Source organism: Eleutherodactylus coqui, chromosome 8, assembly GCF_035609145.1.
Source record: "Eleutherodactylus coqui strain aEleCoq1 chromosome 8, aEleCoq1.hap1, whole genome shotgun sequence".
Lineage (NCBI taxonomy): Eukaryota > Metazoa > Chordata > Amphibia > Anura > Eleutherodactylidae > Eleutherodactylus > Eleutherodactylus coqui.
Window position 1 is genome coordinate 151959480 of NC_089844.1, and position 22945 is coordinate 151982424.

The following is a 22945-nucleotide window of genomic DNA, read 5'->3' on the forward strand; positions in this document are numbered from 1 at the left end:
TCAGTTGCTGTACAGTATCCTTTATCTGCGGGGATTCGGCTTGCAGCCAGTCATTCAACAAGCATCTCCTACTGATCAAGAGCATAATATGAGTCATATTGGCCTTTTTCGTCAGATCCTGTAGAAAGTGGAATGTGAATGTCTGCGGTGTTAGCTGTAAGAGCTGACCCCCAATGTCTCACACCAGCTTTTGAGTCTCGACCCCGTAGTTTTTAATCTTAGGATGCCATATAAGAAGTTGCATTTTGATAGGGAGCATCTAGGGCACGCATGTAACCTCATTGGACCGTTGGGGTTCTGATTCTTGTCAAACCCATATATTGCCCAATGAACTTAAAGTATGTTTCCCACCATCGTTCATTTGATACAGCTTTCTGAACAGATGTCCAACCCTTAAATATTCCCTGGGGCAACTCCGAGTCTTGGAGATCTCACGCCCATTTTCTGAATAAAATAGAGCTGCCCTCTGCCATCCACCCTTCTCTAAATCTAGAATACAAGATTGAGATTCAGTGTTTATGTGAAGAATTTTTCACTAGGATATCAATAGGATTAAGTATCGCTTCCTTAGATGCATCAGTTAGTCTTTCCCGCAACAAATGTCGCACTTGTGCGTATGGGAGGAAGTGAGATGTGAGTAGATTGTATTCCTCAAACGTCCTGTATCTAGGTGCTTCCAGGTGGGGAAGATGTTGCACCTTCATAATACCTTTATGATGCCAAATTTCAACCATTTTATTGTCCAGCCCCTCCTTAAATTCTGTGTGTTTCCATAGGTCCATGCGTTTAGAAATGTTAAATGACAAGCCATATGGCCTACAAGCTATTTTCCAGGCTGCTATAGTATCCCTAAGGCTTCTTTCCCACGAGCATATATCAGCTGGCTGTATTCACGGCCGTCCGATATACGCTACATTGGGAGAACTAAAAGTGGTGAACGGGCTCACAAATCAAGCGTTTGTGCGCCCGTTCAGACGGCATGGGTCCCGCCGCATATGCGCCGAGACTACCATGCCATCGCCCCTTTTCCCTCCCTCCCCATCGCAGGCTCACCTGTCCTCTCCTCTCCGCTCATTCTTTGCAATGGGAGGGGGCAGGATGGGGTGGAGCTAAGCGCTGGCCCGTCCCACCTTCTCCCATTAATAGCTATGGACAAGGGGCCAGGAGAGGGTGGGAGCTTAGCTCCTCCCATGCCTCGCCCCTTGTCCACAGCCAGCAATTGGAGGAGGCGGGACAAGCTGGCGCTTAGCTCTGATAGGTCTCCATTTCAGCAGTTTTCTGTTCGCTTCCTGTATTTTGAGTCAAAAACAATATTGTGGTGGACCATTAAATGGATATTCTGGTAACATTAAGTTATCTTTTATCCACAGGATAGCTGTAACTAGCTAATTGATGAAGGTCTGACCCAGCAGAACCCAATCAATCGCCAGAATAGAGATCATGTGTCCTTTCAGAGACTGGTAAGATGAATGGAGTGACATTGCACATGTTCGGCCACTTCTCCATTCATTTTAATGGGAATGCCGAAAATATCCAAGAACAAGCACTCTGCAATCTCTGGAGTTCTCATTAAAATGATTGCCGCTCCCTTCATTTTGCCAGTCTTTCGGTACATGGAAACCCCATTCTGGCGATTGGTGGGGGTCCCAACCTAATGTAACCAGAATACCCCATTAACCATTTTCCTCTTTTGAAGACTACTGGTCACACTTTGAGGAACCCAGTTTAAGAAATACTGATCGAGGTATTATGGTTGGGATGAATTTATGATCAGAACCAAGTCCATTAACCCCTTGATTTCCCGAGTGTTTCAGTCCTTAATGACCAGGCACTTTGTAGCGATTCTGTGCATGTGATGGTTTTATGGCCCTATTTTCTTTTCTTGGGCTAGCAAAATTATGTTTGCACCATTTTTTGTGGCATATATGGCTGATTTTTAATACCTTTTTCACAGATTTTTTTTTTATATAAGAGATAATGTGTATCGCCATCTGTCACCAGATTCTTGAGGAGGCCGGAGGTCAAAATCCTCCAGTGACTGAAAAGATCTGCAGCAAGATTTGGTGGCAGTGGGCACTGAGGTTTCCATTTTCACAGTAAGGCGCTTACTAAATTCTGAAGTGCTTCATACCTGAACTCCAAGACGTCCACCTCTACTGACCAAAAAGCACAGGAAACGCCACCTCCAATATGTTCAAAAACGTATAAATAAGCCAGAGAGGTTTGGGGTTTCTATACTATGGATCTGTGAAAGAAAACTGGAACTTTTCGGGACTATGGACCGGCAGTGTGCCAGGAGGAAGAATAAAGAATATGCTGGAAAGAACCCCCTGCCTACAGGGAAGCATGGCGATGGTCCGGTGATGCTCTGGGGCTGCTTTGCTTTGCCTGGCACTGGAATGTTGCAGCAAGTGGAGGGAAATATGAATTCAATTAAGTATCAGGAAATCCTAGGAGAAAACATCATGCCTTCTGCGAGAAAGCTGAAGCAGACCTCAAAGTCCACCAAGGCTTCCGGAGAAGTCCTGGAGGATTCTGGAGTGGCATCACAGTTGTCTGACTTGAATCCCATAAAAAAATCTTTGGTTGGATGTGAAGATGGAGCACACAAACCCAAGAATATTAGTGACATGGAGGCCATTGTCCATGAGGAATGGAATGAGATCCCTCAGGAACGCCATCAGAAACTGCTGTCTGGCTAAGCATCATGTCTGCAGCGGGTCAGAACAGCTAAAGGACTAAAGACACTTGTTATGAAGGAGGAGTGCGATACTTACGAGTCATTAGGAGGCCTTTTGTGGAGAATTTGGAGAAACCACTTATTATATTAGTTGTGTTCAGCTATTTAAATAGTTTTTTTTGCTTTTTTAAAAATTTTTTAAAACAGTTGAACGTTTATACATTTTGCAAATGAACCTAATTTGTAATGGGGAGTGAATCATTTTAATTGCAACTGTAAGTGGTTTTTTGCACAATTTCCCAAACTACTTCTTTGTTTTATGAGGAACAAAGCTCATGAATTTCATCACAGCGAGAACATAAAAAAAAAACATTTCCTTATAAACAAGACAATCAGCAATTTATGATGCTGTTTTCTGGATTTCCATCGCTGGGGCAATCGCGTTTTTCACCATTTTACAATATAATGGAATAGCATGTATTATTACAATATCCGGCCTTCTACTCCAGTCACATCCAAGGCTGCAGTCATAAGGGTAAGGAGAACCTGATGTATTTTAGAAAACTTGTTGAAGTAGGTATGCTTTAAACAATTTTGCTTTTTCCTTATATTTTCAAAAAAATGGAAAGCCAACAGAATGTTTTCAGTTTGCTTCCATTCCGTTAGGTTTTAGTTTTTTTACAGGAAAAAAAAGTCTGTAGCACATAGTTATATACTGAATAACCACTTTATTAGACCCCGGACCCTCACAATTGGCGCTTCCCTGTGTGGAAATTATCCCGTGACCCCGGAGTGCAGCATAAAATCACGTGACCAGTTCTCCATGGATCAGTTTCAGTGCGAATCCACATTAGATGGGGAAATCCAGCGATCTGAGTGACTTCCAACGAGGTCTGGTCCTCATTGCTAGACTAGCTGGGGCCGAGATGTCACTGTCAACTGGGTGGAGTTTTCGCATGTAATAGTATGGAGAGTATACTAAGCATGGCATAATCAAGAAAAAACATCCAGCGAAAGAGGATTTTGTGGACATAATAACTTATCACTGAAAGGGGTCAGAGGAGGATGTCAAGAATCGTTCTGACCAACAGGCGTTACACAGTCAGGAGCTGCCGAATACAATGCTGGGGCTCCTACTAACACATCAAATGCACAACTTGACATTTCTAAGCATGAATGGGCTATAACAGTGGACGACCAGTTTCAATGCCATTCTGGCTAAGAGAAACACAAAGATGAGACTCTGGGAAGTAAGATATGGCAAAACTTGTATCACTGAGAAGTGGAAAACCATCTCCTGGTCAGATGGATCCAGATTTCTGTTGTCCTGCACTGATGAGAGGTCAGAATTTGGCACAAGCAGCATGAATCGATGACCCCTTCCTGTCAGCTGATCAGAACATGTCAGCACCTTCATCTAATCTGCAGTAACTACAAGGAGCTTCCTGTCCACAGGGGCCGATACTCCTGCAGAACCACTTCATCACCGAGTGGAATCTACTCCATGGAGAATTGTTGTAGTTCTGAAGGCCAAAGGAGTCCAACACTAATTTACTATAGTAATAAAGAACATAACCAAATAGCAAAAGTACAAATATTTAACTTATCCACTAATAATCTTAATGAGCATGAGATGTTACTTCCCACGGCTTTATCCCTATGCCTTGTAATAGTATTCAGCTATTTTCAGATCTTAGTTCCTTTATTCCCAAGCCCACTTTGCTATTTTATCTAAACTAATAATCTGACTCCTTGTGTTTCGACTGGAATCACGTTAAACTTCGACCCCCCCCCCTAAGGCCAATCAGTGTGGATGTCCACCCCAAGTCTCATTTTAATCCTCTACAACACATAGGCTCCCAAATTTACACATTTTATACAATGGTCAACAATGATTTTTGTTGTCTAAAAACACCCCCCATTACCAAGAAGAACCTAACGACTAAGGAAAGACATGGTGTCAATACATATAGTGAACCTTGTGAGGTTGTTATAAGGCCAGTTGACAATGGGGAAGTGTCGTCATCCAGGAAAAGTGGGATTATCTTAAAGAAGCCTTTAATAGCCTATCGGACACCAACCACTAGTCTTCTCTTTCTTTTAACCCATATTCTCAATTTAAGGTCAGTTATGATGATCTCTGTATGGAAACAGGCCTTTTAACCTTTTCCAATCGACTGTCTGATGTCTAAAGACATTCTAATTGAAAACTGCGCAGCTCCGATGTCGGAAGACGTCCGGCAGGGTATTTTTACTGTAGATTACTGGCCGCTCTGTTGTCGGGGGGCTTCTCCAGCATGTCCCATACCGCAGAACTGGTTCTAGCCAGCAGATGGCCCCATTGTATAATGGCAGAAAGAGAAAGCTCCCTAGGAAACCCTGAATCCAAAATTAGATTGCAAGGGGTTAAATAAAAAAAGAGAGACAATTTTAGATGGTGAACCAACCCTTACTGCCATTCTTTTATAATCTTCTACAAATACATAAGAGCCCAACCAGGTTGTCCCCTCATGTCAGGAATTAACTTGCTTAATAATCTAGACCAGGATGTTTTAATGTTACTTTCATTACCGCCGATGTGATGACTGTTTATTCAGATATTCCTCATGACCGGGGGCTGACAGTGGTAGATCACTTTCTTCTGATACAAAGATGCCTGTACTTCAGAAGGAGTTTCTACTTAATTGCATATTGCTTATCTTGAACTAACAAGGAGCTGTGCCATGTGATTTGTGCCTTCATATACTAACCTTTTTATGGCACACTTTGAGCAAACTATTCTATATCCCGCACACCATTTTGTGGATAATATAGTATTTTATTGCCGTTTCATTGACGATCTTTTTTTTTCTATTGAAAGATGATAGATACATCAGAAATAGACTACTTTATGAAGTGGCTAAATTCGAGCCCCCTTGGCCGCTCCTTAGAGGATCACTATTCTGACAAATTATAGTTTAGGACCTCTGCATTTAACCTGTTTAGGACCAGCCACAGTAAATTTACGGCGGTGCTTTAAGCCTCTTGCTCTGCAATCAGTCAGAGGCAGGAACAGGTTGTCAGCTGTTAGTGACAGCTGATAACCCGGAGCAGAAGCCAGGAGGGGTTTTTAACCTTTTCTGCCTTCTGCTTCCCCGATATACAGAGCTCAATGAGATGTACTTTCACTACGGGAGCCTCGGGGGGTCATGTGACCTCCTGGGATTCCCTGCTACTGCAGAGCTGGAGGGTCTGACTAGACCCTGGCAGCTCTGCAAGTGACTAATGTCACCACAGGAGTTGCTTTCCCCTGTAATTAGGGCTCCTATGGACGCCCCAGCTATAGTGGGAAAGTGTCAAATAAAGTTTTAAAAAAAAGTGAATGTTCCCCAGAGGTCTTATATAACGTCATGGGGGTCACAGATAGTGAAAAACACAATTACATAAATAAGTAAAGCAAAATAACAGAATAAACAACAATATATACATAAGAAAGAGAATAACACAAAGCCGACACCAACAAAAACCGTTGTCATACGCGCCCTGTAAAACAAAACCATACATACTATATATCAAAACGTCCGAAACAAATGCAATTTAAAGCTGTATCATGCAAAGAAGCAGCCATATAACAACACAACGCACAAATGCATCTTTTTGGCTAAACCTCATTTACAGTAGACTGAGGCAAAATTGAAACTTCTTCTGTGGTCAGATGAAGCAAAACTTGAAATTCTTTTTGTTAACCATAACGGAACATGAAACAGAATCCCTAGTGCAGATGTGAATTTAGTCCACCACTCTGCCATCCCCCGCGGAGCATGTTCTTTCATTCTGATGCTTCATCTGCGGTAACCAAGTTCCCCTAGTCTGGACTGCAAGCTCTATGAAGCAATAAATGCGGTTCCTAGAAAGAAAATTAGAGTTTATTATAAAACATAGATAATGGTCTGAACTGTAGTTTGAATCTCCCAGGCCCTGATGTAAAATCTGTGCTAGCGGCCCCTAGTATTGCTGTTCTCCTATGTTGTAGAGGGATATTTAGGCACCTTGTAGTGCCAAGGCCCGCTTGGGACTATAACCTCTCCACTCTCTATAGCTATACTATGGCTGACAAAGAAGCAAATGCATACGTATTATAGAGGCAGACCATGTGGTTGCTATGGGGCTCATGGCAAAAGGGGGCCCAGTGATGTTTGGTTTCACCCATTCTTCTCCTGGGCGTTAGACTTCCCTTCGCAGAAGAACTAAATAAGTTGAAAAAAAGAGTCTTGGGAAATGTCTTAAGGCTCATAAAAAGGGAATGGAGTGGAAAGTAAACACCAGACTGTTCTATCATGGGTGCCAAAATACAGTATCTTAATAAAGGGGCCATTTTGATCTTGGTTATGGGGCTCTCTCTTTTCCATGCACACCACAGCAGGGAAACATTGTAAATATGGTTTAACTGAAGCTTTCCTGTTTTTGTTGGATTCCGAGAGTTCAAAGATATCTATATATACTGGACTTGTATAGTCACATTTGGCCAGAGATGCAACTTGAAGCGTTTAGACGCCAAAATAAAACTGGTAACAGGGCCCCCAACTACTCCACATCATTTATCATTCCAGTGTCCTCATAGAGGGACCTTTGGGCTCCAGGGTTTGGTGCAACAGGAACCTCAGCCCTCCCCCTAGGGGTGCCCTGGCTTTGGCTAAGCAAATTAACACTGAGGGCCAAGGGATCTCATTTATCTTTTATCTGGGATGGCCTTAATTGAGATGGGACTAGAGAAGAGCAGGTGTCCACATGGTTATTTCTTACCTTTGTTCCATACTCTTACTGAAGAGCTGTTCTTTGGGCCAGGATGGGAAACTTCAGTTGGTTGAATTATAAAATTGCCTGCAAATTGAAAAAAAATTGTTTCTATCGCAGAAAACTTATAAAGTTCTTTCTATAGGGTATGCAAGGTTTGTTCTTGCGAAAACTTATATGTTACATGTGCTTTTTGTTGTGTCCTAATGCAACCTCAGACCTGAAATAACAAGGAGACCACAGCTGTGTGGAGAGGGTGGGTTCACTTACTTATTCATTAATATAATTTAGGGGTTAATAGTCCCAAGCCCAATGTTGTAAGTGAAAAGTATGTTCTGTTAATATTGTTACACTCAAGAAAGGCATCCAGGCCCCTCTCGTACTGTTATGGTAAGTTCACCATCACCACGTCCTCAGGCAAAGAGTTCCATAGTCTCACTGCTCTTACAGTAAAGATCCCCCTTCTATGTTATGTAGAAACCTTCTTTCCTCTAAACATAGAGGATGCCCCTTATTACAGTCACAGTCCTGGGTATAAATAGATGATGGGAGAGATCTCTGTATTGTACCCTGATATAGCTATACATAGTTATTAGGTCGCCGCTCAGCTATCTATTTTTTAAACTTAATAATCCCAATTTTGATCACTTCTCTGGGTATTGTAGTCCACCCAATCCGTTTATTACTTTAGTTGCCCGCCTTTGAACCCGCTCAAGTTTTGATTTGTCCTTCTTGAGTACCAGTGCCCACAACTGTCCACAATATTCCATGTATAATCGGACCAGTAACTTGTAAAGAGGAAGGACAATGTTCTCATCATGTGCCCCTACAGTAGTCCTCTCTTGATGCACCCCATGATCCTATTTGCCTTGGCAGCAGCTGCCTGACACTGGTTGCTCCAGTTAAGCTTACAGATAATCCCCAAGTCCTTCTCTATGTTAGTGTTGCCCAGTAGTTTCCCATGTGCAGAACCTTATATTTATCAGTGTTAAACTTCATTTGTCATTTTCTGCCCGATCTCCCAATTTATCCAGATCCACTTGCAACCGCATTCTGTCCTTTCTTCTGTTAATTACGTTAATATTTATAATTTACTGTACAATCCCTCCACAATGTCATTAATACATATATTTAAAAAATAGGTCCCAACACTGCCCCCTGTGGTACCCCACTAGTAACCTCTCCAATACTGTCTCTTGTTGTACTCCACTAGTAACAATGCTCCCTCCAATACTGCCCCCTGTGGTACCCCACTAGAAACCTCTCCAATACTGCCCCCTGTGGTACCCCACTACTAACCTCTCCAATACTGTCTCTTGTTGTACTCCACTAGTAACAATGCTCCCTCCAATACTGCCCCCTGTGGTAGCCCACTAATAACCCCTCCAATACTGCTTCCTGTGATACCCCACTAGTAACCCCCTATAATAATGTCCCCTGTGGTACCCCACTAGTAATGGTGACCCAATCAGAGTGTGTACCATTAATAACCCCCCTCCGCTCTCTATCACTGACCAGTTACTTACACACATTCTCGCCCAGACCAAGCATTCTCATCTTATATACATGCCATCCTTTTATACGGCTCAGTGTCAAACTCTTTGGAAAAGTTGGTCCAGTCTAGAACTTACTTCTTGGTAGAAGCTGATCAGGTTGGTTTGACAGCAGTGATCTCTCATAAACCTATGCTGATATGGAGTTATACAGCTACTTTCTTGAGGTCCTCCAGGATGGCAGCTCTTAGAAACCCCTTAAACATTTTACCCACAATAGAAGTTACATTTAGCGGCCTGTAGTTTGAGGATTTATTATTGTTTTTCCTCAATGTATCTCTACCAATAGAGACTCCACGTGTTCATCTCCCTCCCATATATCTTCCTGTAATGTGGGCTTTAAACAGGATTTTACATAAAGACAAACCTCTCCACCTTTCCTGCTTTTTAAGATTCCTTCTGAACAGACTGTAACCCTGTAAGCAGGGGTGTGCCTAAAGGTTCTGGGGCCCGGGTGCAAAAGTTCAGCTCGGGGCCCCCCACCTGCCGGGCCTCCACCCTACCTCCTTTCCCCCCTACCCATACCTAAATCATTCTGTATACAGCTGCAAAACAAACTTCCATACACGAACTAGCCCCTTGGTATAATCTTTCCACAGATGGTTCATTTCCTACACTACATGAAAATTAGTTTGCAGCCTCTTAGGCAACTCTCACACACACTTTTTACCGTTATTAGTGCGGCATCCTGAGCGCCGTGCTAAAAGTGGTACAATGCTTCCATTGATTTTAATGGGGTTACTCAGACCTGCGCTTGAACGCTGTGTTTCTAACGGCACAATCTTCAGGAGCTGTCTGTTTTATTTTTGCGTTTTGATGGTTTGTAACACACCTCCTCACCCATCACAATGATGGGGTGCATTAACGTTGTACCATGCGTTCAAAAATGCCGTTCAACATTGCTCTAAAAATGCCACGTTTTCATGCTGCCTTTTTTTTTGAACGAATGTGCGAGTGGCCTTAGGATGTATTCCTGTCTTTTGTTGTACTTTTGAACCACAATAAGGAAAAACACATTAAAAAAACTGCACAAGGTATTCAAGGACCACATATGTTTTTAGGAAACTGCATACAATATTAAAAAGCGCATCTGTTTTTGATGTGCTTTGTAATTGTGTGTAAAGTGTGCAATACATACAGGGAGATGTATAACTTATGCCAGCCACAGATAGATATGAGAGAGAGAGAGATGAGATTTGAGAGAGAGAGGGAGATAGATAAATAGATAGATATTAGATAAAAAGATAGATGAGAGAGAGAAAGATAAATAGATATGAGAGAGATAGATAGATAGATAAATAGATCTATGAGAGAGAGATAATTATGTGAGAGATAGATAGATATGAGACAGAGCTAGATATGAGAGAGATAATTATAAGATAGATAGATATAAGAGAGAGATAATTATCAGAGAGATAGATATTAGATAGATATGAGAGCTAGAGAGATAGATAGATAGCTAGATAGATAGATATGAGAGCTAGAGAGATAGATAGATAGATAGATAGATAGATAGATAGATAGATAGATAGATATGAGAGCTAGAGAGATAGATAGATAGATAGATATGAGTGAGAGATAATTATGAGAGAGAAAGATAGATAGATATCAGAAAGAGATAGATAGATAGATAGATAGATAGATGGAAATAGACATGATAGACAATAGATAGATAGATAGATAGATAGATATGAGAGAAATAATTATGAGAGAGATAGATATGAGAGAAATAATTATGAGAGAGAGAGAGAGAGAGAGAGAGAAAGTTATGAGAGAAAGAAATAGATATGAGAAATAGATAGATAGATTGATATGAGAGATAGATAGATAGATAGGAAAGAGAGATAATTATGAGATAGATAGATATGAAAGATAGATAATTATGAGATAGATAGATATGAGAGAGATAGATATTAGATAGATAGATATAAGAGAGAGATAATTATGAGAGAGAGATAGATATCAGAAAGAGAGTGATAGATAGATAGAAATAGATATGATAGATGAATAGATAGATGAGAGAGATAGATATGAGAGAGAGGGAAAGATATGAAAGAAAGAAATAGAGATGAGATAGATATGAGAGAGATAATTATGATAGAGATAGAAAGATAGATAGATATGAGAGAGCTAGATATCAGAAAGAGAGAGATAGATGGAAATAGATATGATAGATAGATAGATAGATAGATGAGAGATATAGATATAAGAGAAAGAAATAGGTATGAGATAGATATATATGAGAGAGATAATTATGAGCTAGATAATATTAGATTAATAAATAGATAGATAATATTAGATAAATAGATAGATAGATAAGTATGAGAGTGACAGATAGATAGATTGATAGAGATATAAAGAGATTAATAGAGATATAAGAGAGATTGATAGATATGAGATAGATAAATAGATAGAAATAGATATAATAGATAGATATGAGAGAGAGTGAGACAAAGATAGATGAGAGAGAAATAGATATGATGGACAGATAGATAGATTAATGGGAGAGATGGATAGATAGATTGATAGAAATAGATATGATAGATCGCTAGATAGATAGATAGATATCAGCAAGAGAGAGATAGATAGGTATCAGAGAAGATAGATAGATATGAGAGTGAAATATAGATAGATATGTGATAGATATATATGAGATAGATAGATAAATAGATAAAAATAGATACGATAGAGAGATATGAGAAAAAGTGAGAGATAAATCGATGAGAGAAAGATAATTATGAGAGATAGATGAATAGATAGATATGAGCGAAAAAGATAGATAGATATAAGAGTGAAAGGTAGATAGATAGATTGATAGATATGAGAGATAATTATAAGACTTGTGAGAGAACAAAATAAGTATGAGATAGATAGAAATGAGAGCGATATATAGATGATAGATAGATAGATAGATAGATAGATAGATAGGAAGGAGAGATGGATAGATAGATTGATAGAAATAGATATGATAGATATAAGAGTGAAAGATATAGATTGATAGATAAGAGAGATAGATATGAGAGATAATTATGAGAGTGATAGATAGACATGAGAGAAAAAAATAGCTATGAGATAGATAGATAGATAGATAGATAGATAGATATGAGAGATAATTATTAGAGATAGATATCAGAGATAGATAGATAGAAATAGATATGATGAATAGATAGATAGATAGAAATAGAACTGATGAATAGATAGACAGATATGATGAATGAATAGATAGATAGATAGATAGATAGACAGATAGAAGATAGATAGATATAAGAGAGAGATAATTATAAGAGAGAGAGATATCAGAAAGAGAGTGATAGATAGATAGAAATAGATATGATAGATAAATAGATAGATGAGAGAGACAGATATGAGAGAGAGAGAAAAATATATGAGAGAAAGAAATAGAGATGAGATAGATATGAGAGAGATAATTATGATAGAGATAGATAGATAGATAGAAGAGAGACAGATATCAGAAAGAGACAGATAGATAGATAGAAATAGATAGATAGATAGATAGATAGATGAGAGATATAGATATAAGAGAAAGAAATAGGTATGAGATAGATAGATATATATGAGAGAGATAATTATGAGATAGATAGATAGATATTAGAAAGAGAGAGATGGATAAGTATGAGAGTGAAAGATAGATAGATTGATAGAGATATAAGAGAGATTAATAGAGATATAAGAGATTGATAGATATGAGAAAAAGATAGATATGAGATACATAGATAGATAGAAATAGATATAATAGATATGAGAGAGAGTGAGAGATAGATAGATGAGAGAGAAATAGATATGATGGGCAGATAGATTAATGGGAGAGATGAATAGATAGATTGATAGAAATAGATATAATAGATAGATAGCTAGATAGATATCAGAAAGAGAGAGATAGATAGGTATCAGAGAAAGATAGATAGATATGAGAGGGAAAAATAGATAGATATGTGATAGATATATATGAGATAGATAGATAAAAACATATAATAGATAGATATGAGAAAAATATCTATCTCTAAAAGAGATAAATCGATGAGAGAAAGATAATTATGAGAGATAGATGAATAGATAGATAGAGGCGAGAAAGATAGATATAAGAGTGAAAGATAGATAGGAGATAGATAGATAGGAGATAGATAGATAGATAGATAGGAGATAGATAGATAGATAGATAGATAGATAGATAGATAGATAGATAGATAGGAGATAGGAGATAGGTAAGAGAGATATGTGAGAGATAATTATGAGAGATAGATAGATAGAAATAGATATGATGAATAGATAGATATAAGACAGATAGATAGATAGATAGATAGATATGAGATAGATAGATAGAAATAGATATGATGAATAGATAGATAGATATAGATAGATATCAGAGATAGGAGAGATGGATAGATAGATTAATAGAAATAGATATAATAGATAGATAAATAGATATGAGAGAGATAAAAGATAGATAGATAGATAGATAGATATGAGAGAGATAGATAGATAGATAGAAATAGATATGATGAATAGATAGATAGATATAGATAGATATCAGAGATAGGAGAGATGGATAGATAGATTAATAGAAATAGATGTAATAGATAGATAGATAAATAGATATGAGAGAGATAAAAGATATAAAAGATAGATAGATATGAGATAGATAGATATGAGAATGAGAGATAGATATGAGATAGATAGATAGAAATAGATATGATGAATAGATAGATAGATATAGATAGATATCAGAGATAGGAGAGATGGATAGATAGATTAATAGAAATAGATATAATAGATAGATAAATAGATATGAGAGAGATAAAAGATAGATAGATAGATAGATAGATAGATATCAGATAGATAGATAGATAGAAATAGATATGATGAATAGATAGATAGATACAGATAGATATCAGAGATAGGAGAGATGGATAGATAGATTAATAGAAATAGATGTAATAGATAGATAGATAAATAGATATGAGAGAGATAAAAGATATAAAAGATAGATAGATATGAGATAGATAGATATGAGAATGAAAGATAGATATGAGATAGATAGATAGATAGATAGATAGAAATAGATATGATGAATAGATAGATAGATATAGATAGATATCAGAGATAGGAGAGATGGATAGATAGATTAATAGAAATAGATATAATAGATAGATAAATAGATATGAGAGAGATAAAAGATAGATAGATAGATATGAGATAGATAGATAGATATGAGAATGAAAGATAGATATGAGAATGAAAGATAGATAATTATGAGCGATAGATTGATAGGAATAGATAAGATAAATAGATAGATAGATAGATATGAGATAGATAGATAAGATAGATATGAGATAGATAAACAAGCAGATCGACAGATAGATAGACAGATAGACAAGCAGAAAGATAGATACATACCCTAAGGCCCGGAACACTTCTCTGTGTGAGGAGAGCAGCTGTATACAGTCAGCAGGAAGGGAGCAGCAGGGAGATGACATCATCATCCCTGCTCCACTCCATGCCATGCCTTGCCATGCCATGCGTCTGTGTCTACACCCACCTCCCCCGTATGTCATTCGTTAACTGGCATATTTAGATAAAAGCCTCGCTATGGATTCCTGGTAGGCTGGTATAGTCAGAAACAGACTACATTCATGCTTCACTGGTGAGCTAGCATAATCAGGAACAGGCCATATTTGTTTGTCATTCGTTAGCTAGCATATTTAGAAACAGGCCTCAGTTGCGATCATTGTTGTGCTTGTCTAAACAGGCTGCACGAGCACAAATAAGATCGTGAATAAGTTAGCGGTGAGGTCACTCGCTTGTGCGCTCGTTCAAATGAGAATCATCTTGTGTAGAGGTACCAGTAGTGTTCCTTCACCATCTCTCTGCTTATAGATAGCCTGTATTATTGTATTGCAAAGGGAAGATCAGTTGATGTTACATTTACTTTCTGAAAGAAAATAGATACAAAATAGGAATTTTAAAGTTTGGCCTTCTCAACACCATAGAAATCTATGTGGGAGCATGAACAACGGTTTAAAAAAAAAAATTCAGACCGGATGCAGAGTTAACTGGGGGACGCTACAGGAACCAAGTTATGGTGCCCTTCATTGGTGATAGATTCGCTTTAAGTCAGATCACACTCGGAATCCCAAAAAATGACACCACATACTAGAACATTCCACAAGCTTAGAATCTAGTACAGGACAGACTCACACTAATCCTCCGAGAGAAGGAATTTTTGCCCAGTAACTACCTGTCTGGTTATTCCTTAAGAGATCCTGTCCTTCTTGGGCAGGCTCGCACTGAGGGGTCTCTTCAGATCCATGTTCTTCATTCCCTTCTTAGAAAAACATAAACAAAGTGGGTCACTAGACAGAACTAGGAATCCATTACACCTCCCAGATCTAAATATCAGCATGAATAACAATTGTTGTACTGTGTTGATCCAGAAGAAGCAAAAGCCACAAAAATGGAATTGCCTGGACGTTATTGTCCCATAGATACCTTAGATTTCAGTGGGAATGATCTCCACCTAACTCAGGGACACAAATGTAGCTATACTGGATGCAGAAGTTCCTACAGGGCCCTGGTGCCTGAGGGGGCCCAAAGGCCCTTCTGCCTCCAGTATTATAAATGGCCCATGATAGATGGTGGCCCTCTTAAAAAATTTCAGTTGTGGTCCAGGAGCTTTTAGCTATGCTACTATATGGTTCTAATGCTCTGACAGCCCTATATAAATATATACCTGGCCCCAGAGAGGAGACACTTACCACTTGACATATAGAAACAACACGTCAGAATCCGGAGACCTACACAGAAGCAGAGATTACTGTCAGCGGGGGACACTTTAGAGATGAAGACGTACATGAGATTACTTTTAGATTGGTTTGGGATATTTTTGAAGACATGAACAGCTTTACTTGTCTCCTAGTGTGAAAGAGGACCTGTCATGTACTCATGTCAGTTTGTTACAATTTTTTTCTTTTGTTTATACTCCCTCTTTTCCCTACATAGGCTCTTCTTAGAATTGTCTCCTGAGGGTGTGAATGTGTCAAGGGGGCGGTCCCTACTGCTCACTGTCAATGGGTGACATTATATCTGATTGACAATGAGCAGTTGGGACCACCCAGTTGACACATTCAGAGCACCTGGAGCCAAATCTAAGAAGAGCCTGTAGAGGGGAATGGGAGTGAGTATAAATGAAAAGAAAGACATTATTGGAGTCAGCAGGGCTGCAGCTGCAATGCTATGGAGACAGCACCATTGACATAAGGACATGACAGGACCTCTTTAAAAAATATATATATATTTTAGTTATTATAGATAAAAGTACAAAAACAGTAAAATTAATGGGATATGTTTTTGAACTTTTTTGTTTTTGAATACTGTGACCTTTAAAGTATTTGTCCACTTTCTGGATGGATTTAGTGTTGGGCCGTGGATGGGTTACAGGTAGTGTTGCTCATCGTGGCCAGCCAGGCTGTAAGATCCGGCTGCTATTTGCAAAATTGGATCAGGTCATCCCGATCCCATTTTTAGCAAAAATCGACAGAAAATAATTTTACAAATCAAACTATGTTGCTTCTTCTTGAAATGTGGATCACTTGTTAGAGCTGTTGCCTTTCAGCGCTCGTTCAAATCCCATTAAGGATAACAACTGCATAAACTTGAAAAACTCCATTGAGATGTTGCCCTTGGTCAGATATGAACCTAAGACCCCAGCGGTGCTAACCACTGAGCCGCCACACTTATCTGCTCTGTTCCAGAGGAGGAGAACAAGACTAAACACAAAGAAATATGGAAAATCTACATGCAGATCCACGGTGCCTTCAGATGGAAATTCATGATAGAAATCCACGGTATTCGCAAGGATTTCTGATGCTGATTTTTCCCGTGTGAATGGGGCCTTAGAACTACATTTAAGGTGCTTTTACATGGAATGATTATCATTCAGATTCCTGTGATTCAGTGATTATCATTCAGTGTGAATGCACGCAGCGGCTGAAGGACGAACGAGAAGTAGTTCACGATCCCCGGCCGCTCCGCCTCCATTCACTAGTGATCATTCCTGTGTAAAAGCTCCCTTAGAGCTGATCTGGGTAAGAGGGTCAGGGCAGACCCATCAGTCATTATATACATATATGATTGTATACAAGTGCCCGTTACCTCCAGGCGGGGTGTTTGTTACCAACCAGACAAGAGAGCACATGAGGAGAAGGGGGGTAAGAGGCGATGACTCCAGGCAAACACCAGCAGGGCGGCCCACGTCTGATAATGATATTGGGCCTTTGTTCCCCATATTTATAAAAATTGTCACCGCATTTTCCTTTGTACTGTGGATATAGCGGTTGAAAATGGCGCTGTCATATTTATAACGCATCTTGTTTGAATCAGGATAAAAAGCCCAAATATCCTTTTTCATAGTTCACAGATCAGCCGTCTGGATCATTCAGTTTTTTTTTGCAAAAACATGGTGCCATGAATTTCAAAAAGTTTCAGAAGGTCCTATTAGTGTCCTCGTCTGTGTAGATACTTACATGAACACGCCATTATGGTGACCTGGAAGGAAAAAGAAACTTGTATGAAGAAATGAGATCTGAGTAATGGAGAAGAAGCCCCCAAATTACCTTTGCTATGTCGTGATGTGTAACATTCTGTAGGGGTATACTGGCTGCATGGGGATAGTGTATAATGGATTATATAGGTGTACCAGCTATATGGTTGTATATGAGATAATATAGTTGCACTGCTGGTGGAGGTGTGCAGATTAACACCGGTAAATGTTACAGTGCAGTAACCTATACTGAATGGCCCCTTTATTAGAGCTCCAACCCTCTCATGATTGGCGCTTCCCTGCATGGAGCCCGTGACCCCGGATGCAGCATAAAATCCCGTGACCAGTTCTCCATGGATCAGTTTCACTGTGAATCCACATTAGATGGGAAAATCTAGAGATCGGAGTGACTTCCAACGAGGTCCGGTCATAGGTACTAGACTAGCTGGGGGCGGGGTGTCACTGCCAACTGCGAGGGGGTTTCTCATGTAACGGTGTCTAATCTGCAACTACAAGAAGCCTCCTGTCCGCAGGGGACAATATTCCTGCTAAATGATTTCATCACCTAGTGGAATCAACGCCATGACAAATTGCTGCGGTTCTGAAGTCCGAAGGAGTCCAACGCACTACTAGATGGAGGTCTATAATAAAGGGACCATTCAGTGTATTATAGCAGTCCATATGCATGCTCTTGACCCAGGCATGCCAGACTCACCACTGGCATCCTACTACTTATGACCCAATAATTAGACTCCACCAACTTAAATTTTGGAAATCTTTTGGCCACAGCAGCCATTTATTAAAATAACACTATAAAAACATTTTTCTTTTAACATGCGGGGAGGGAGACCCCGGGAGGCCCAACCAGAAAAACGAAGGGTCTGGTGCTTAATATCCAACAAAACGTACCTTGCCTCCACCCGTCACCTGGCTCGGAGGCACCACTAGCCCCCCTCCACTGGGAGGCTAGAAACTAGAGATGAGCGAGCATACTCGTCCGAGCTTGATGCTCGTTCGAGTATTAGGGTGCTCGAGATGCTTGTTACTTGAGACGAGCACCACGCGGTATTCGTCTCGATTAAACGAGCACTGACCATCGAATTCAATGGAGCCGGCAATACAGCTGGCTCCATTGAAAGCAATGGGCTGCCGGCGATCGCGGGATGAATTGTCGGGAAGGGCTTAAATATATAAGCCCTTCCATGCAATTCATCCAGAAATGTGTAAAAATAAAAAAAATATATACTCACCTTGTCCCGGCAGAACGATGTTAGCCCATCCGGCGATCATGGGATGAATTGTCGGGAAGGGCTTAAATATATAAGCCCTTCCCCACAATTCATCCAGAAATGTGTAAAAATAAAAAATATATATATACTCACCTGGTCCCGGCAGACGGAGTTGGCTCAGGGGCAGCTCTCAGCTGCATGACAGCTGAGAGCTGCCCCTGATTGGCCCTGCACTGAGCCAATCAGAGGCAGCACTCACTCACCCATTCATGAATTCATGAATGGGTGTGAGTGAGAGCTGCCTCTGATTGGTCAGGCTGTGACCAATCAGAGGCAGCTCATTCAGCAGGCGGGGATTTTAAATCCCCGGCTGCTGAATACTACTCACAGCTGTTCAGAGCAGTTCAGGAGGACAGCCGCCGGCTGCCCTGAACTCCGTCTGCCGGGACCAGGTGAGTATATATATTTTTTTTATTTTTACATATTTCTGGATGAATTGCAGGGAAGGGCTTATATATTTAAGCCCTTCCCGACAATTCATCCCGCGATCGCCGGCAGCCCATTGCTTTCAATGGAGCCGGCTTTATTGCCGGCTCCATTGAATTCAATGGGCTAACATCGTTCTTCTCTCCCACTGCTGTTACAGCTGTGGCAGAGGAGAACGATCTTTATGCTGACAGTGCAGGGGGGGGGGGGGGGGGGTCTCACTCTTGCCACTATTGTAGCTTAATAGTGGGACCTGGGAACTTGAGATGCAGCCCAACATGTAGCCCCTCGCCTGCCCTATCCGTTTCTGTGTCGTTCCCATCACGTTGAATTTCCCAGATTTTCACAAATGAAAACCTTAGCGAGCATCGGCGATATACAAAAATGCTCCATCGCCCATTGACTTCAATGGGGTTCGTTACTCGAAACGAACTCTCGAGCATCACTAAAAGTTCGACTCGAGTAACGAGCACCCGAGCATTTTGGTGCTCGCTCATCTCTAGTAGAAACACATTTTAGGCCACCCGGGATCCCTTCCCTGGCCTTCCCACCGCACCAGACCCAACCACAAACCAATAGGGTGCTACTTGTTCCAGGTGAGGCCGCCCCCACCACAACTCCTTCCACCCAAATGTAAAAAACCCGCCTCCAAGGGCCCCCTCCCACCTGCCAAGCTGCCATGACATTATTATTTACCTACAAACAAACATTCACATTCCCCGCCCTTTTTTTTTTTTAAATAAAAGAAACTACCCCCTTTTTGTCGACTATCTTACCCCTTTATTGCTTACTATAAGGGAGGGTGGGTGGGACTCTCTAATGCCTGATAAGATATGGCGCTCCCGCCCAAACTAACCCCTTTTATAACCTTTACACCCCTCTCCCCCCTTCTACCTGCTAGTCCAATCCCTAACTACCTCGTCATTAACCACTCCCTCACTCCTCTCACTGTTAACCCCTGCTGTGCCTCCTTGTTTCCCTGTCAGCCCGGTCATGCAGGGGCCTGCACTTATGTGCCCCTTCTTGGGCACATTACGGCCCTGTCCTATAACTGGTCATGGGTGGTGGGGCGGCACAGGTTCAGGGTGGCTCAGTGATGACAGTCAGAGGCCGCACATTTTTTTATATAAAATTATAACTTCACTTAATGGAAGGGTTAATTGGGGCTTTTGCTCCATAGGAGGGCATTAATAATTAAATGTTGCATAACTAACCGGGCATCACACTCCTAACATATCTCCGTCCCAGGATTCTGCAGCATGCGGGTTAAATACACCAGAGGTGCAGCAGTCCATTTTTCTGCTCCCTCGGGGTGACAGGGCACTTCGTACTATCCAGTGACTCACATATTAGTAGTAATACTCCATACTCTAATGTGGTGCCACGTACATTACCATCTCACATCTCTTACTGGCATATAGCACTGTTAACCCCAAAGTGTCCTGTCTCCTATTTCAGTAGACTTCAGGTCATATATCCATAGACATAACATTGCTCACTCCACTGCCCGCACCGCCAATAACTAACTTACACAGATAACCATAAACCCCACCACCTCCTCGTGGGTCTCACTCCCTTGGGGGAGATACTCCTTCAGTCCATATCCGTACAACATAATGTCCCTACTGCGCACACTAATGTCTTTGGACCAGTCTTAAATATCTGGCTGCTTCCTCCAGGGTCTCGGATCCACATCACTGTCGTCGTATTAGCGAACTCGTTGTCATCATCTTCTGCGGGATAATGTCCCTGCGGGAGCGGAGACTCCCTCAACTTCCACGCAGTCTGTGTCTTTAAGGCCTCATGTCAACGGGGAAAAGAAGATTTTAAATCCGCAGCGGATCACCCGCACTCGGATCCGCACCCCATAGGGATGCATTGACCACCCGCGGGTAGATAAATCCCCGCGGATGGTCAATAAAAGTGAATTTAAAAAAATGTGGAGCATGAAAAAAAATGGACATGCTCCATTGAGGCGCGGGTCTCCCACGGGGACGGCTCCCGCGGGCTTCTATTAAAGCCTATGGAAGCCATCCGGATCCGCAGGAGACCCGCGCCTGAATTAAACTCACCTGTTCCGGGCGATGCAGATCTTCCTTCCTTCGCGGCAGGATCTTCTTTCTTCAGCCCGGTGGATGTGCCCGGCGCATGCGCGTGGCACGCAGCCAGCTTGCCGAACACATCCGCCGGGCCGAAGAAAGAAGATCCGGCTGCGAAGAAGAGAAGACACGCACGGTCCGCAGGAGGTGAGTTTATTCTGATTTAATGCCTCATGTCTGCGGGGCAGGAGGGACCCACTACGGATTCTCCATGGAGAATCCCTAGCGGGCCTGATTTCCCTGTGGACATGAGGCCTTAGTCCTCTCGGTCATCCAGGTCCTCCGTTATCCTGTGCTGCTTTCCCCAAGCATGGAGATGGCGCATTTGTCGCAAACTGGTAAGGTAGCTTTCACATCTACACTAGAACCTCTGTTTGGAGACTCCGTCGCCGCTTCGGCACAAAATACTGTAAAAAAGGTCCTGTATTGCCTCCGTATTTCCTGCAGTTAATATTTCAAAGCAATATTGTATTTCCGGGCCTAAGTGCCACTTTTAACCCAACCACTATTGTACTTTGGGGCCTTAGGGTCATTGTAACTCGTATTTTTTCTATTTGCCTAGAAATGTTACATAATACATTTTGAAACTTTATAGGTAAACTTGTCTTAAGCTAGAAAATAAAATAAGTTAATGCTATCCCCCTTATTTTGTAGTGTGTCATCTATTGAGCCCGTCCATATCCAGGTTAATTTTGAAAAAGCCGAGTACTATGTAATGGCTGCATCATTAATGAGGAACCACATGGTTAGTCTGTGGGGAGAATCATTTTGAATGGGCCACATAGCTTGTGTGAGACCCCAGGTTCTGCCCTGGCTCACCGCTGTTATGCAACTTTCATGCTGCTTTGTGTACTTATATATCCCACAGCTGGGAATTGGGATTTTATGAATGTCTAGGGGCATATTTGTTCTTGTGTATTTTGGACACATGTACCCTGGGAGACTCAACCTAATTGAGAAGCAAATGCAATCTAATGCCGAGGACGGCTTCTGTTAAAACAGGAGAGAATTGTAGTGACCCAAAGTTGTCACTACAGAAGTGCTGTTCTATAACATGGTTATGTTCCTTTAGTAAAAGTACTAGAGTGGAGTTGGTGATTGGAGGACCATCACTTCTAAACCAGAGGATGGACTAGACCTCTGTCTGGCGCCTGAGCCCTATGCTAATGGGAGGACTTAGAGTCCATAAATAGCTTTACCCAGTTTTGGAAAGTTCTGTTAGTGTTCTGCAGTTAGTGAGAGGGTCTGTGTCTGTGCAGTGGAGAGGTGTAGATAGAAGAAAGCTGGATAAAGTACACCCAGACACAGTTCCATCCCAAGTCTGAGGAAAGAGGTGGAAATGTGCCGGATACGACACTTATTGTTTCCCAGGGTCACGGTGGGACAACCGGACAAGAAATTTGGGAACAGTCACCAAACTGTGAATTTGAATGTAAAGAAACTGGATTGCATTGGGCAATGCCTTGTTTGTCTGGAACATGACCATGTGGGAGTACAACTACTGAGCTTCCTGCACTCCGACCTGCTGCAGATTTGCTTCATGAACAACAACTACCATCATCCAGCAT